Source organism: Nicotiana attenuata, chromosome 1 (assembly GCF_001879085.1).
Source record: "Nicotiana attenuata strain UT chromosome 1, NIATTr2, whole genome shotgun sequence".
In the NCBI taxonomy this organism is placed as follows: Eukaryota; Viridiplantae; Streptophyta; class Magnoliopsida; order Solanales; family Solanaceae; genus Nicotiana; species Nicotiana attenuata.
In genome coordinates this window covers 83,720,786-83,738,488 of record NC_031989.1, presented here as the reverse complement: position 1 = coordinate 83,738,488, position 17,703 = coordinate 83,720,786, and positions in this window count along the sequence as shown.

The following is a 17,703-nucleotide window of genomic DNA, read 5'->3' as shown; positions in this document are numbered from 1 at the left end:
TACGATGGGATGCCCTCAGAGGCTGATGATGTTATGAAACATGTACCTATGCACGACATGACATTCATACGCATATACATGATACTATAATTATTTCATGGTTTACAAAGTTATTCAGACTTACAGATGGAGTCATTTACTATATATTTCCTCCATGTCTGTTATGTACTTATTTATATACCTTACATACTCAGTACATTATTCGTACTGACGTTCCTTTTTGCCTGGGGACGCTACGTTTCATGCCCGCAGGTCCCGATAGACAGGTCGAGAGCCCTCTAAGTAGGCTATCAGCTCAGCGGAAGATGTTGGTGTGCTCCATTTGCTTCGGAGTTGCTTGCTTGGTTGGTATGAGTTAGATATGTATTGTTTGGTATGTATTCTTAGAAGCTTGTAGACAGATGTCATGTACGTAAAAGATTGTATGGCCTTGTCGGCCTATGTTCAACGTTCAAGTGGTCATTTTGGTCTTAGAGGCCCATATGTCTTATGTATAAGTTGACATTACCTGTTGTATTCTACCTATTTCTCGGCAGCCTCTCCGGCTCAGTTATTTATGATAGTATGACATGAAAAGATACGTTATGTTGGTACTCAGTTGAGTAAGGTACCGGGTTCCCGTCGCGGCCCATCGGTTTGGGTCGTGACAAAAGTGGTATCAGAACAGTTCTGTCCTAGGGAGTCTACAAGCCGTTTCTAGCAGAGTCTTGTTTATGGGTGTGTCATGCACCACACTTATAAGCAGGAGGCTACAGGGCATTTAAGATTGTCACTCTTTCTTCTTACTCTAGATCGTGTGGTAGAGCTCGCTTATAAGAATTCAAATTCCGAAATTCTATTTTATTCGTAATAAGACAATACCTGGAAAGAAGGTTGGAAAGAGAGATAGATATGGAAGAGCTGAGTCAGAGGAATTGAAATTTTGTATGATGCCTACGATAAGTAAATGTGAGGTCTTTAGCAGATCATGGGTGTACTGAAAGGTGTAAGCTTCCTGATAAGAAGTCTTAAAGAAAGAATGCCTATCCACCTTTATGGTGAAAGACAACGAGAGATTAAGAAGATAAATACAAGTTTCAACAAGCAAAGGAAGCAAGATGAAGAAGGGTACGAGACGCCCAGTTAATGAAGGTTAACAGTGTTTATAATTCAGGCAGAGGAACATAAGCTTTTTGTGTAATATTCAACAGTAACAGAGATATGTACGATTGGTCACTCCCATTTCAGTTATGCCCTGTGGGGGCTAACAGGTATAGTTAGGAGAAGGACGGGATATCAAGATCCGGCTGGGGTTAGGGTAACCCGAATTGGTGAATGGATTGCTTGTGTTAGTTGACATTGCCGAAAGATATTGTAAATATGCTAACAAAATCTCCTTGTGAGACACCCAGATGGTACACTCTGAAATAATACAGCTAGATATGAGTACTATAAAAAAAAAGCACTGGAAGCCTTAGTGTGACTCTCGTCCCTAGTAGAGCGAGGACGTTGAGCAACCCGAAAAACCGTGAATGAAGCAAGGAAAGCTAAAAGCGAAAGAATGTCGTGTTGAAGTTTTCACAAGAAAAGGGATATGCAGAAATATTAGCTGAGTAATGAGAAGAGAGATAAGGAAGCATTATGAATAAGGTGTGATACATGAATGACAACGGTAGAGTGTTACAGAACCTATAGTCAAATGAAGAAAGAGACGAAAGGTGATGGGCCTTAAGACAACAAAAGAGAGTAGGCCATAAGGTTATATCCTCATTTTCGAGGAATAAGTTCGTGACTCCAACGCAAATACCAGAAGGGAGAGTTAATCCCCATAGTAGTAGAAATCAGTATGGGCTGGTAAACAAGATAAACTAAACATGAATTAGGGGCTGAATGATTGAAAAATACTCGGCATCATGGGAATTTTAGATTTCGTTTCGGCGGTAATAGAATGGACCACAGAAGAAGATTCATGATGAATTCAGAGAATGGTTATTTAGGGAGACGCTTTCCTAAAGCAAGCAATGTGAGCAAAGTTAAGCTTAAGAAACTGTATGTGCCAGTTACGCTAAGTGTCACCATCGCGAGTGAGGAATTTTGTTATCCTGGGTACAGAAGGATTGCCGCAAGGCAAGGAAGGGTCATCAATGATGTGAAAAAAAAAACGCCAAAGATAAAGAGGTAACACATCTATAGGTAGATCCTCGTGGCTTCAACTCTTAGTACTCCCCTAAAGGGGGGAATATGGAGAGATGTGGCAGTAAGTCAGAATTAAGTGGATCTAGTAACTATGGAGCGATAAAGGAAGGATGCGATAAGAATGAGAAAGGGATGAGATTGCACTTATCCAAATGCTACAGATATGCTATGATTCCAGAACGTTATGTAAGCACGATGTCAAAAAAAATGACGTTTGGTCCTTCGATTGAGTAATGATCCGACGAATAAAAGAAAGGGATCTCATGAATTGGACAGGATTAAAATACCCACGCAAGGTGAATCACATTGGAATGCCGTGAGATACGGTTATGAAAGCAGGTTATCGCCCCAGGTGGATCAATCTAATAATTTCAGATGTTCTCCGGTAAAACGTGAATCTTAGCGGCAATATTACATAAAAGGTTAAGTTATCAGGGGTGGATTATGGATCAAAATTGAGGTGAATCAACAATGAATGGATAAAAGTTATAAAGTATGAGAGGAGATTAGGCCGTCATTCTTAAGATGAACAGTAATGTGGAAGCATTAGAGGACATAGATTTATACGTATGGGATAAGCAATGAAAGTAACCTGGGATTTGGTAGCAGACCTCAGTAACGAGAAATCGAGGTAAGAGTTATGGTATAGTATGACCTATGTAGATGCAGTAAAGTCATACGAATGGATAACCAGGTCTATAAAATAAGATATAGCAATATTTGTAAGTTCGACAAAATACCAAGCGAAGAACTTCAGGATTGGCTAAAAACTGGAGGAAAAAGGAGAGGAGAGTCGCATAGGCACACTTACAAGGTCAGTATCGTAGAAGCTGCATGATGAAAGGTAGCAACAGTTACGAGATTGGAAGGAATTCGATCACAAGTCATGGCGTGGGAAAGAGGCCTAAAGGGGGGAATGCCCTGGCCTTTGGACTTATTCACAGAACAGTTGCCTAGATGGCAAGAGGACTACTAAAGTATTCACAAGAGCTATGGGATATGAGAACGATAAGCGCATCAGCCAACATTCGAGGACGAATGTTCCAAAGGAGGGAATGATGCTACACCCCATATTTTCGTACATAAAAATACGCCATAAATAAATTAATGAGAGTCCGGAAGTGAGATGTCACGTCCCGCAGTACTACATTACGACGATGTTGCACCCTGTAGTATTGTACGTTGAATTTGCCGTAAGGTAATTGACATCAGTCCAAGGAAAAGATTATTCGGAGATTATAAGGATTATGCTATTTCAAACAAGTAATAAGTAAATTCGTGAAGGTGAGAGGGGAAGCATGTAAAAGGAAACGAATTTTCGTCCAAGTTTGGCATTTGGGATAAAATACGGGTCGAGGGATAATACCCGATAATTATGAACTGGTACCATGTAAGATACCATATGACCATGGTAGTATAATGTATAAAAAGTATATTAAAAATAAGTAGAGTTTTAGGTAATTTGAGATAATTCTTAATTATACGAGTAATTGGTTGATTATCGGGTAACGGGACATTACCTAATTACCAAATAAATGAATAATGACTAATATTTCCCACCCCCACCCCACGTGGCAGCCCACTATCTCTATGTATACATGACTCTTACATTTGAGCTTAGGTGGCTATATAAGAATAATAGGGATTTAATAAAGACTTGTTACAAGTCTTGATTCCTTCTTGCATTTTGACAAAAATCAGAAGATAAGAATCATATATGAAGTCTCCATTTTTATTTGGAAAGGAGTAACGTAGTCATTCCCAAAAAATCAAGAAATACATTCTTTCTTGATTTGACTTCGTTCAGTACCTCAAGAAGCTTGAAGTTGCGTTCAAGAATTTCGAAGAAGCAGAAGCTTAATCCGATTTTTGGGGTTCTAAGTTCAATCCACGGAGGTTTCCAACGGAATATTATACGGAGTTTTCCCTACTCCAGGTATGTTAAGGCCATCCCTTCTTTCTTTTGGCATGGTCCAAATTATACTGAAGAAACGAGCAAACGTACAGTTTCCATAAATTACTTTATTCATAGAGATACTAGGGGTGTCTATATTCTTGATTCCCCATGAAAATTATTATTATCTTCTGTTCATGGGTCTCAGAATAATACGCGGTTGAAAAAAGTTTATCCGGAAGGAATATTGAGATTTTTACGTATTTTTCATGCATTTCACCCATTTATACATGTGCATTGACCCATGGCCAGATGGCGTTATATACGCGTATATATGTAAATATATGTATATGGGATGTGGAAAATGGTTACGACGTTATATACGTACCACCACCTGATAAGCTGGTATACGTTGATGATTTTGCCCACAGTGGCCAAGATGATATGATGGGATGCCCTCGGAGGCTGATGATGTTATGAAACATGTACCTATGCACGACATGACATTCATACACATATACATGATACTATAATTATGTCATGGTTTACAAAGTTATTCAGACTTACAGGTGGAGTCATTTACTATATATTTCCTCCATGTCTGTTATGTACTTATTTATATGCCTTACGTACTCAGTACATTATTCGTACTGACGTCCCTTTTTGCCTGGGGACGCTGCGTTTCATGCCTGCAGGTCCCGATAGACAGGTCGAGAGCCCTCTAAGTAGGCTATCAGCTCAACGGAAGATGTTGGTGCGCTCCATTTGCTTCGGAGTTGCTTGTTTGGTTAGTATGAGTTAGATATGTATTGTTTGGTATGGCGGTCCCGACCTTTATGAAAATTATGTATTCTTAGAGGCTTGTAGATAGATGTCATGTACGTAAAAGATTGTATGGCCTTGTCGGCCTATGTTCAGTGTTCAAGTGGTCATTTTGGTCTTAGAGGCCCATATGTCTTATGTATAAGTTGACATTACCTGTTGTATTCTACCTATTTCTCGGCAGCCTCTCCGGCTCAGTTATTTATGATAGTATGACATGAAAAGATACGTCATGTTGGTACTCGGTTGAGAGAGGTACCGGGTGCCCGTCGCGGCCCATCGGTTTGGGTCGTGACACACTTAATCCATAACTTCTCCTTCTTTTGAGACAAATTCCAGTAGTGTTTCAGAATTGTAGCTATGTTCCATATTTGTATATCAGTAATATTCATCCCCCCAACCGTCTTAGGTAAGCACAGTTTGTTCCACGAGACCAAAGCCTTCTTTTTAATTTCTGTATTATCCGTCCGGAGAAATGTCCGACAAACAACTTCAATCTTGGTGATGACTTTCTTAGGCAACTGAAATATCTCTGACCAATAGGATTGTATAGCTATGAGCACGCTTTTAATTATTGCAATTTCCCAGCATATGATAGAAACCTGACAGTCCAGTTGCTTATTCTTCCAAGCATCCGATCAATCAAAGGTTGGCATTGTGCTACAGCCAACCTTTTGGAACTTAGAGGCACTCCAAGGTATTTGAAAGGTAGTGTACCAATAGAGAAACCAAGCAGCTACACTATTTCATTCTTTACATGGTCAGGCACTCCTCCAAAGTATATGCTACTCTTATTAATGTTGGCAATCAATCCAGATGCTCTTGAGAACTGCTGGAAGTACTCAAATAGCAATGAAGCTGATACCACATCTCCTCTGCAAAACATGAGTAGGTCATTTGCAAATCCAAGCCGTATTATTCCCAACTTCTCGTATCTAGGGTGATAATTGAACTCTGGGTTCCCCTTTAGTGTTGTGAGTAATCTGGTGAGATACTCCATGGCAAGCACAAACAGAGAAGGAAATAATGGATCACCCTGCCTATGTCCTTTTTTTGCCTCAAATGATGGTGTTGGATTTCCATTTATAACAACAGAGTAAGAGACTGTTCTAAAGCATCTGTTAATCCATGTTATAAACTTTCTTGGGAAGTTCATACTTGACAATATCTGCTTCAAAAAATTCCATTCCAGTGAATCATAAGCCTTTTGCATATCCACTTTGATCATTATCCTTGGTGATACTCCTTTCCTGCCATACCCTTTGATGATCTCATGGCTTAATACCACATTATCATGGATGATCCTTCCATGAACAAAAGCATTGTGACTGCAATCTACTAGCTGATCCATGACATGTTGCAATCTGTTGGTTATCATTTTGGAAATGATTTTGTACAATGTTGTGCAGCAGGATATATGCCGATATTCTTTGATAGTGGCAGGATGCTTCACCTTTGTTATCAATGTGACTGAAGTGCAGTTTATAGGTCCATACATATCAATTGTCTCGAAAAAACTAAGCACTTCATTTATTACCTCATCTCCCAGTTTGTGCCAGGTTTTGTACATTATTTATCTTTTATTTCTCTACATTTACTTCTTGTGATTTCATGTAATTGCTTATATTTTATTTTTTATTTATTATATTATTCTATTTTTTGAAACTACACCTCCTAATATTAGAAATAATGAGTCAGTCACGACCCAAAATCCGCTAAGGGTCGTGATGGCACCGGCATCACTGTCAGGCAAGCCAACACCAAGAAGTTAATTAAATTGCCATTTTAGTATATATTGAAATCATTTCTTCTATACATTAAACAATAAATAATGAAATTCACTTAAATAAAATGATGTCTTTAACCAACTTAATATTGAATAATCCCATAATCATCCCAGAACTCGGTGTCACAAGTGCATGAGCTATTTCTAGGAAATCAAATGAAGTACAATAATTGTCCGTAATACAAATTGGACAGAAGGTAAATACTATACACTGAAAGAGACTATGCCGGCTGCGGGTCACCTCGAGAGATGCAGCTCACCTAAGTCTCCGTATCATCCATGCTGCTGTGCCCATTAGGCCGCTAGAGGTACATATGCCTGTGCAACAAAAATGCACATCAAGTGTAGCACGAGCACAAAAACGTGTACTCAGTAAGTATCCCGTCTAATCTCGAAGAAGTAGAGACGAGAGGTCGACTTCGACACATACTAGTGATCCAATAATAATATACCATTAATATAGTAAATCGAGGATTTTCATAAAAATGGCTGTAACTCAATAGCGTAAGGCAAGTAAACAATTCTTTCGTTCATAGGAAATTTCCAAATACATTTTCATCATTTATACATTTATCTCAGGCCAGGGAGAACAAATATCAACATCTATAAATTTCAAGGCGAGCAATACAAGCATGCGCAAATCATGCCGAGGTCGTACGGCCCGATCCAACAATATTTAAACTGTGCACTGCCAGAGGGTCGAATGGCGCGAACCATAGATGTATCTATTTAATCTATCAAGGCGTTCGGCCCGTTCCACAATAGATAAACACGTTCAAACAGTCAATCAAGAATTCATCAAGGAGCAATTATCCAAGAAAAGACAATTTCTCTTTTTAAAAGTCAAGGAACGATGTCTAGTCTTTTAGAAATTCATTTACATGTTCGATATGTTTTAAGCATTTTAAATTGACAACAAGATTGCAAATATTACAAGCAAAGCATGCTTTTGGGTCCTAGACTACCCGGAATTAAGCATAATAGTAGCTACGCCACGGACTCTCGTCACCTCGTGCGTACGTAGCCCCCACAAATAGAAGTACATATCCAAATAATTCACCTATGGGGACAATTCCCTCTTACAAGGTTAGAAAAGAGACTCACCTCGCTCCGAAGTTCCATAATCGGCATTCCACGCCCTTCCGAAGACTCAAATCGATGCATAACGCCCCAAAACTAGCCAACAATTATGCAAACCCATTAATATATGCTCAATTACTCATAATAATCCAATTTATAATAATTCCTAACCCCGATCAAAAAGTTGACAAAATCGCCCTCGGGCCCACGCGCCCGGAATCCGAAATTTTTCGAAGATAAAATTTACCCATAACCTCACGAGCTCAAATATATAATTCACTCTCAATTTCATGACCAAAATCGTGGTCAAAATTCAAGAACACCAATTTTCTAGGTTTTCCTCGAACTCCCAAATTTCTACTAATTTTCATGCTAAAATCTATACATAATCAATGCATTTAACTCAAGATAGGTGGGGATATCTTACCTTGTCATTGATGATGAAAACCCCCACTTGAAGCTCTCCAAAAGTCGTCCAAACAAGAGTGAATGGAAGAAAATGGGCCAAACCCCCGTTTTAAAGAAACCTTACTACCTCTAGCATTTTCGCACTGCGGTGCATAGGCCGCTTCTGCGGCGCATGTGCCGCTTCTGCGGTCCTGGGCTCAAGTCCAAAATCCGCTTCTGCGGTCTCCTCACCGCAGATGCGCACCCGCATATGCGGGTAAGTCTCTGCACCTGCGGTCACTGTCCTTCTTCGCCCAAACCGCACCTGCGACCATTTCCACGCTTCTGCGATCACGCACCTGCGGTCAAACTTACGCAGGTGGGATTACACCAGAACTGGTGCACTTCGGCCATTCTTTATGTTCCATTTTCGATCCGTTAACCACCCGGATTCCACCCGAGGCCCCCAAGACCCCGTCCAATCATACTAACCAGTTCCAAAACATCATGCGGACACGCTCGAGGCCTCAAATCATATCAAATAACGTTTAAACCATGAATCGCCCTCCAATCCAAGCTTAATGAACTTTAGAATTTCAAACTTCAACATTCGATGCCGAAACCTATCAAATCACGTCCGATTGACCTTGAATTTTGCACACAAGTCATATTCGACATTACGGACCTACTCCAACTTCCGGAATCGATATCCGACCTCGATATCGAAAAGTCCACTTCCGGTCAAACTTCTCAAAAATCTTCAAATTTCTAACTTTCGCCAAATGACTCCAAAATGACCTACGAACCTCCAAATCCACTTTCGATCGCGCTCCCAATACCAGAATCACCATACGGAGCTATTCCCAAACTTGGAATCCCAAACGGACACTGAAATGCACCTCAATCCAAATTTATGCAATTCTTCCAAAACGCTAACTTCCACAATAGGCGCCGAAACGCTCACGGGTCATCCAAAATCCGATCCGGACATACGCCTAAGTCCAAAATCATCATACGAACCTGTTGCCGTTGGAACCTTCAAATTCCGATTCCGAGGTCGTTCAAAAATCAAACCTTAGTCAATTCTTGCAACTTAATGCTTCCGAAATGAGAATTTTATTTCCAAATCAATTTCAAACTTTCCGAAATTCAATTCCGACCACGCGTACAAGTCATAATACCTGAAGTGAAGCTACTCATGGCCTCAAACCGCCGAAGAACGCGCTAAAGCTCAAAACGACCGGTCGGGTCGTTACATTAACAAACTTGGCATATAATGAGTGATGCAATTAAAGTAAAATTTCGTTGTTAAATGTGGTTATAAACTTATTATGTTTTCTAATCTTAAGTTGTAGTGGAACTTACTATTATTATGTTAAAATTTGACATATGTTAAACTATTTTTTTTGTGTGTTTTAAAATTGTGCTATATTCATGGTTCCAATTTACTTGTTTTAGTTGTATTGGCTCACATTGTATGTTATTTATTTTTTAGTTAGAATTGATAGATTCGTTTTGAAAAATATTTGAATAACGTTATAACATTATATTTATATATATTAATTTATTTTATCAAACATGAATTTCATGATGTTCTTGCAAAACTCATGTTTTTAGTTTTGTAAGTATCTAAACTAAATATTATTAATTTGGAAAAAATATATATATATATATTAATTTTACAATTATAAATTATAAATATATGATTACTAATTAATGTATATTCACGAAAAAATATACATCTTAAATACCAAAATATAATATCATTTATACTTATAAAAATTTATAGGCATATATTTATTATATTAACTTTTAAGTTTTGATAACTACTTCATTTAAAATTCGATCTAACCGTGTAATTACACTTGTGCAACCAAACAATAAACTATCGTAATTACACTGTAATTACATTATGACAAACAAACAGGTCATCATAATTATACAACTATGTAAATACTAGGCTGTGTAATTACTACCCTAGTAATTATACCAATTCCAATTACCTGGTGGCTTTCACAACTATGTAAATACTAGGTTGTGTAAGACTTTCTTAGGCAATACAAATGTGTTTTTCTTTTAAATTTAAAAAGGGTGGCCGGGGCGTGCACCTCAATTATTTGAAGGCCAAAATACAAAATTGGTTTTACTTCTGTAGTTTTTTTTTCCTTATTTATATTTTGTAACTATAACGAAAGCATTTTTTTTAATAAAAAGTTTGTCTTCATTTTAATTTTGTGTAGAGCTAACCATGTAAGAATATTCTCAAACATATCAAATTCCATGTTTCTAGACGATTTCTGTAACGACCCGACCGGTCGTTTTGAGCATTTTCACTTCGCTCGCCAGTTCTCGGGCATGACTACCCCCCGTAAGATGTATTATGACTTATGTAAATCGTCAGTTTTGATTTTCAGGTTAATTGGAATAGATATGGGAGAATGATTCTCAGCTTGAAGCTCTAAATTTGAAAGGTTTGACTCAGTCTTGACTTTTTAGTATTCGATCTTGGATTTGGATTTTTATGATTTGGTTAGCTCCGTTTGGTGATTTTGGACTTGGGAGCGCGTCCGAAATGTGATTTGGAGATCCGTGGTAGATTTAGGCTCGAATTGGCGAAATTGGAAAATTTGGAGTTTCCGGTCGGCAGTGGAAATTTTGATATCGGGGTCGGAATGGAATTTATTGGAGTAGGTCCGGTGTGTCATTTGTGACGTGTGGGCAAAATTTCAGATCATTCGGACAAGGTTTCATAGACTTTTTTATCAAAAGCGGAATTTGGAAGTTTTGGAAACCTTAGGCTTAAATCCGAGGGTGTTTTGATGATTCGATGTTGTTTGAGTGTCCGAAGGTTGGTATAAGTTTGAATAGTGTTATGTGACTTGTTCGTACTTTTGGTGGAGGTTCGGGGGGCCACGGGATGAATTCGAAAGATTTTCGAAAAGTTTGGCTTTGGAAATGAGCAACTGAAGTTGCTGCCCTGTCATAACCGCACCTGCGGATTGGGGACCGCAGGTGCGTGATTGCAGAAGCGTTGGGTAAGCCGCAGAAGCAGCCAGGGGCTAGAGGACCAAAAGCCACAGGTGCGGAAGCTTGAGCGCACCTGCAAGACCGCAGGTGCGGAATGCAAGGCGCAGGTGCGGTTCCAGGATTTAAGTGAAAACCGCAGAAGCGGTAGTTTGACCGCAAAAGCGGTAGCGCAGAAGCGGAAAAGGGACCGCAGGTGCGAAATTCCTGGGTCAGAAAGTATATAAGGTTTCCTTCGCGAATTTTTGCTAAGTTCTCCATTTTTGAAGACGGGAAGTGAGCTAGGGCAATGATTTTTCAAGGGAAATCGAAGGTTATCAGCTGGGTAAGCCACTTAAGCTTCATTACTTGTGTTTATGACCATTTTCCATTGTTTAATCATGGTATTAGGGGAAATTAAGGAAGAAAATTGAGGGATTAGGGCTTGATATTGGAGAGCTTTGAGTGGGGATTTGAGGGACCATTTGAGGTCCGATTTTGATGCTTTTGGTATGAATAGACTCGTGGGAGGATAAGGATTTTATTGATGTGATTTTTATCGGATTCCGAGTCGTGGGCTCGGGGGTCGGGTTGGACCAATTTCAGGATTTTTGATGTAATTTGATTATTTTCGTGTGGGCTTTGTTCCCTTAGCGTATATTGATGTTATGAATCTGATTTTGGATAGATTTGAGGCGAATTGAGGCCGAGTCGAGAGGCAAGGGCATCGCGGTGTAGATTCTCGTCCAGTTTATGATAAGTAATGATTGTAAATGTTGTCCTGAGGGTATGAAACCCCGGATTTCACATCGTTGTGCTACCTTGAGGTGACAGACACGCTAGATGACGAGCGTGGGGTCGTGCATTGTTGGGGATTGTGACTTGGTCCGTCCAGTGCGACTGCTAAGTCGCGTATTTGGTTGAAAATTGTTTGATATCTTTGTGTTTTGGAAAATATTACTATGTTTTGGGTTGAATGCCATATTTGGGCCTTGTGCCAACAGTTTGGACCCTTAGGGGCTTTTTACTACTGTTTCCTCACCGTTTTGGTTAATATCTACACTTAGTCATGCTATGTTTTACCGATTTCATAACTCAGTCTCTATTACTATGTTTATGCATAAAATGATATTTTGGGCTGAGCACCATGTTTTACTGATAGTCCGAGTGGCTTGTGAGGCTGATGACCGAGAGGGACAGAGGCTCTGATTGTGAGGTTGATGACTGAGGGAGGCCGAGGGCCTGGTGGTGAGGATTATATATATTTATTGGATCGGGTTGCACGTCGCAGCGATATTATATATATTTATTGGATCGGGCTGCACGCCGCAGCGATATTATATATATTTATTGGATCGTGCTGCACGCTGCAACGATATAGTGCTTGGGCTGAAGGAGCCCCTCCAGAGTCTGTACACCCCTAGTGAGCGCAGTGGACTATATATACGGATCGGGCTGCACGCCGCAGCGATATATGGATCGGGCTGCACGCCGCAGCAGTTATTATATGGTACCTATTGAGCGTGAGTGCTGATTGATGAGATTTGACTCATGAGTGACTGAGAGGCTTGCCCGAGGGGCTATATATATGCACAGATACGAGTGATGCTTTGCCTGAGGGGCTTGTTTTCACGAAATTACTATTTTCACTCATCTTTATACTGAGCCTCTATTGAAAATGTTAAACAAATGTTTTGAGCAACTTAGATTGAAACTGGAATTTTTACGAGATGTTTGGAAGTAAATCACTTATTTGTATTTTTTTGTTATTCCCATTGAGATTTTCCTGTTATGTCATGTAAATGAATGACTGAGGGTTTTGCCGGCAGGGCTGTTTATGAATTATTTTTGCCCAAGGGGCTGATTACGGTTTTCATCACTTTCACTATAAACTACATTGAACCTCTAATGAGACTTTTAGAAAGTTATTTTTCAAAGGATTTCACTGAAATTGGAGTTTAATGAGATGATTTGATTTGTATCCTGGTTTTGGAAACATACTGTACCCGCTGTGGTGCTATGACGTGTTTTATGTGATTTCTTACTGCTCAGTCTTTATTTACTTTTATTACTTACTGAGTTGGCGTTCTCACATTACTCCCTGCACCTTGTGTGCAGATTCAGGCATTTCCGAGCTCGGTGGCAGGTTCATCGGAGTTAGCCAGGTAGCTGCTTGGCAATCGCAGCCCTGCTTTTCTCCCTTCTTATTCTTCCTTAGTTGTATTCAGTGATTTCCCGGCCATGTCAGTCTTATGTTGTCAGACAGTGGTAATAGATGCTCATGACTAGTGACACCCCGATGTCGGGCTTGTGTTATGTTTCCGCACTGGTTATTTAGATTCATATTATGAGATTTCTTGTTAATTTATGGCTTAAAAATGACACTTATAAAATAATGGTTTGATTTGGAAATTGTGTTGGCTGGCCTAGTTTCACGATAGGCGCCATCACGACCGGGTCGGTTTTAGGGTCGTGACAAGTTGGTATTAGAGCCTAGGTTACATAGGTCTCACGAGTCATGAGCAAGTTTAGTAGAGTCTCGCGGATCGGTACGGAGACGTCTATACTTATCCTCGGGAGGCTGCAGAACCTTTAGGAAAACTTCTCATTCTTGAATTCTTATCGTGCGACATTGATTCAGCCTGAAATGTAACTCTTTGAATTCCTTCCACGTGTTCGTATGCGCACATGAGCGCTCAGTATCAGTGTGTGTCGGCGGCTTGTGATTCCCTGATTAAGGGGCGAGATGTGACTTTTGTGTGTTGATGTTGGGCCAGTCTGGAGGACTTAAGGCCGGATTTTGTCTGTAGCTTGAGCACCGAGGTGCTGATTGTGTGAGCACGTGCATCTGGATTTGTATGTTCGACAGTGTCCCTATTGGGGGAAGTGATGACTGGATAGCTACGTGATGAGTATGACGTGACTGCGAGATGTGTTCGTGTGAATTGAATGAGACGAGAAGGGTCTGCTTGAGGGTAGAAAGAACTATTTGGTGCTTGATTTCTATCTTGATTTGATGTATAGCCCCGAGTTATGGGTGTGTTGAATGATCTTTTCATGTTGTTTAGTTGGGGAATGAAGTAGATTTCATGTCGTGATATGACTTCAGACTCAGGAAGATTAAGTGATTGCGTGATGTTTATAACAGTGGAAGGGTATAAAGAGATGTTAGTTTGAGACGAAGCAGGTGGGTTATCTCCTGCGGGGTGTCCTGAGGGCGTGTGATCCCTATGCTGTTTTGTAGCGAGTCCTTTTTTACCAGTGAATTATACGTGTTGCAATTTGAATTTGGGTCGTTTAAGAGAGTGGGCTTGACTGTGACAAGGGTGAATGCGAGGTTCGCAAATGATTTGAAATACGAGATGGTATGCGTCACATGAGCTTATGAGGGATTTAGTTGAATCTCACTACGGTACTATGGCAGTGATAGAGTATAGGCATTATGATTTATTGTGTGTTTTGACCTATGGCTTTGAGCCAAGTGGGGGAGTCCGCTGTTGTTTCCAATTTGGGGCATACTGGTGAATCAGTTATGGCTTACAGAGGTTGAGATCGAGGACGATCTGAATAAAGGAAATTTTGGATAGGGGTTGTGTTATGCTTTATGGGTGTATAAGAACTTATGGAATGACTTGAGTGTTATTGGTGAAGGATGTAAGGTACATGGAGCAGGAATTCATTTGGTTGCATTAAGGTGAGGTTACTATCTGCAGTATTGGAGTGCTAATGGAGCACTGATCGTGTCCAACCCTTCACCACTACAGAGTGGCAAGAGCGGTCGATGCAGCTTTCACCCGAGAAGGTCGGGATCGAATCCACAGGGAGCTAGAATAAGTTTGGAATTGGGTTCCTATCTACAATAGCAATGTGCAAAGTAATTGTTTACACTTCTAAACATGCTTTGATAGTTCACTATTCTAGATTAACACTAACGATGCAGGAAATTAGACTAAGTTTGATATCTTTTTGTAGGGTTTTCTTAATTGATGGAAAGGCACTAGGGAAGCGACTTTCCCCTAGGTGAATATTTAATGGGTTCTAATACCTAAGGCAAAATTGTTATGTTTGGGTTCGTGATATAGCCAATGCACGAAACTACTCACTCTATACCTTTCGGTAGTTCGAGTGACTTTGCCCTAATTGACTTTTTCAAGACCATTTGGTGTCAAAATTGTGCAAGCAATGTAGGCTCAAGCCGGGTATTACTATCTCTAGGTTTAACCCTTTAATTGGGGATATCAATCTCTTGAATACGCCCCAATTCCTTGTTGGCCTGATTTTCTAGACTCAAGCTCTGTTTCTCAAGAAGAGCCTAAGTCAAATAGGCACAAATTAGTGTTTGCAACCACTAATTCAACATGAAAAATACAAATCAGGCCAAATACCAGTCACCCATAAACAACTAAGCCCTAAAATAAGAGACCCATCAAATACCCACACTAGGGTTGAGCCACAACCCTAGCTAATGGGTCTAGCTACTCATAATAATAGAAGAAATCAAAGATTTAGATGAAGGTTGATCCATAAAATGTAATTACAAGATAAAGTACTAAGATTAATTGCTAAACTAGCTATGAAATTACTCAAAAAGGTAAAAAGAGGCGGTTCACGTGCTCAGCTAAACAACAGATGACCTAAAAATTTGAAAAAGAAGTATTTATACAAGGCTGAATTTTTCGGACAAAAATGCCCCTGACGGAGGTACCGCTGACATCAGAAAATTGACCGTTGCGGCGGTGAGGCCATCGCGGCCGTGTAAAATCAACCGCGGACCGCGATAACTTGAAATCCCAAGAAACTCCACCTCTCTGAATCATGCCACCGCGGACCGTGACAGCGGTAAGGGCACCGCTGCCGCATAAAAGCACCGCGGTCAGCGGTGATTGGTAACCCCAAAATCAAGCTCTCTGAACCATGCTACCGCGGATCGCGATAAAAGGACTGCGGTCGCGGTCGGTCTTCTGCGTCCGTGGTGGATTTTCTGCTGTAGCGGTGCTTTGACTTGGCTTTGCACTTGTGCAGGTTTCACTCCTTTTTGAATTGGTTTTGACTTCCTTGTCACTTTTGACCAAACACTGCAAACAAGCACAACATGTAAGCTTTCGGTATTACTTGTATACATTTTTAATCCAAAACTCAAGCAAAAAGGAGCATAAAATAGACTAGAATCCCTAGTTATCAAGCACAGGCCATTCGGTCCGTTTGATCAGTCTAAAGGTTTGAGCAGGGTGGATGGCTCTCGAGAATGGTTCTAATGGGTTCAAGAGTTTACATGTATTAATTGGAGATTTTTAGGTTGTGTATTTGGCTAGAAACTGAGGTTTACATTGGAGGATGACAAGACTTGTGGCGTTTCTACATCACTATGGATTCTACATACCAGTATCAGGAAGGCAAAGGTAATGGCTTTAGATTCGCAGAGGGTCTCTTCGGAGCGGGTATCTCGGCTGTGGTACTTTGTGGGGTGTTTCAGAAGAATACAACAGTTTTTGAGCTTTAGAACGGTGTGGTCTTATACTAAAGTTCGCGGGGTAAGTTTTAGTTAAGGATAGTGGTGTACTAGCAAGGAAATGTATCAAATTGAAGGTGATTCGAAAGGAACTCAGAAAATTAGGACTACTGGGTAGTAGGCTGGATCGGCATGGTAATGGATGTGATTAGTTCTTGGGTGCTTATGAAGCGGCGTGTTTCTACAGATGTTTCGTGGCAATGCCCTTAGGTTTTGATGGCTTGTGTAGCTTGGTTAAGTTAGAAGGAGTCAGTCCTGATGGTTCGGTTTTGTGCAAAGGGGATTCGTAGAGTTCTTGATGATTTCTACCACGGTTGGAGATGTATATTTTCTACTGGCATGAGGAGCATGGGATGTATAGTGCTTCTCTCCTAGATGGGATCAAGTGAAAAAGTTCTTGGCTCGTTGAGTACATAGTTTCTTGTAGCTCAGAGTGGATTATGAAGTTCTCATATTTATCATAGGGTGGTATGGTATATGCGGTATGTTGTGTAGGATTGAGATTTGCATGTGTAAGGTCAGTTCAGTTCTGAAAGGAAGGTCATAAATTTTTAGGCAGCATGGGTAGTTTCAGATGATTAGGTAAATGATGTTGCTGATTAGTGTGGCTTGATGAGGGTATACACTTCAAAAAGGGCGATATGTTTGAGTTATGGGTGCTTCATCGGTATTGCGGTACTATCTTGTCTGATCGAATGTTGATATTTAAAGTTTGCTTGTCGGCACAGGAGAATTTTAGGATTACCCTAATGGGATGATCGAGTAGTAGAGATGTGTTAGATATTCGGACGGTAGAGTTGGGATCGGATATGATGATTTGTGTGCTTTGGGGATTTGGAGACTAGGAGTTCTCATAAACAGGTTATTTCGTGGTTGTGGACTGTGAAGATGTGGACAAACTAGTCAGATGATAGTATGTGCTATGATTCAGTCATTATGAACTTTCAGAGAGTTTTTTATCTATTGTGGGTGACCAGAGTTGATTTGGGGTCCATTGGTAGGCCAATATGGACGTGCGTTCTGCATCGAGTCGGATTTGTTGACTCC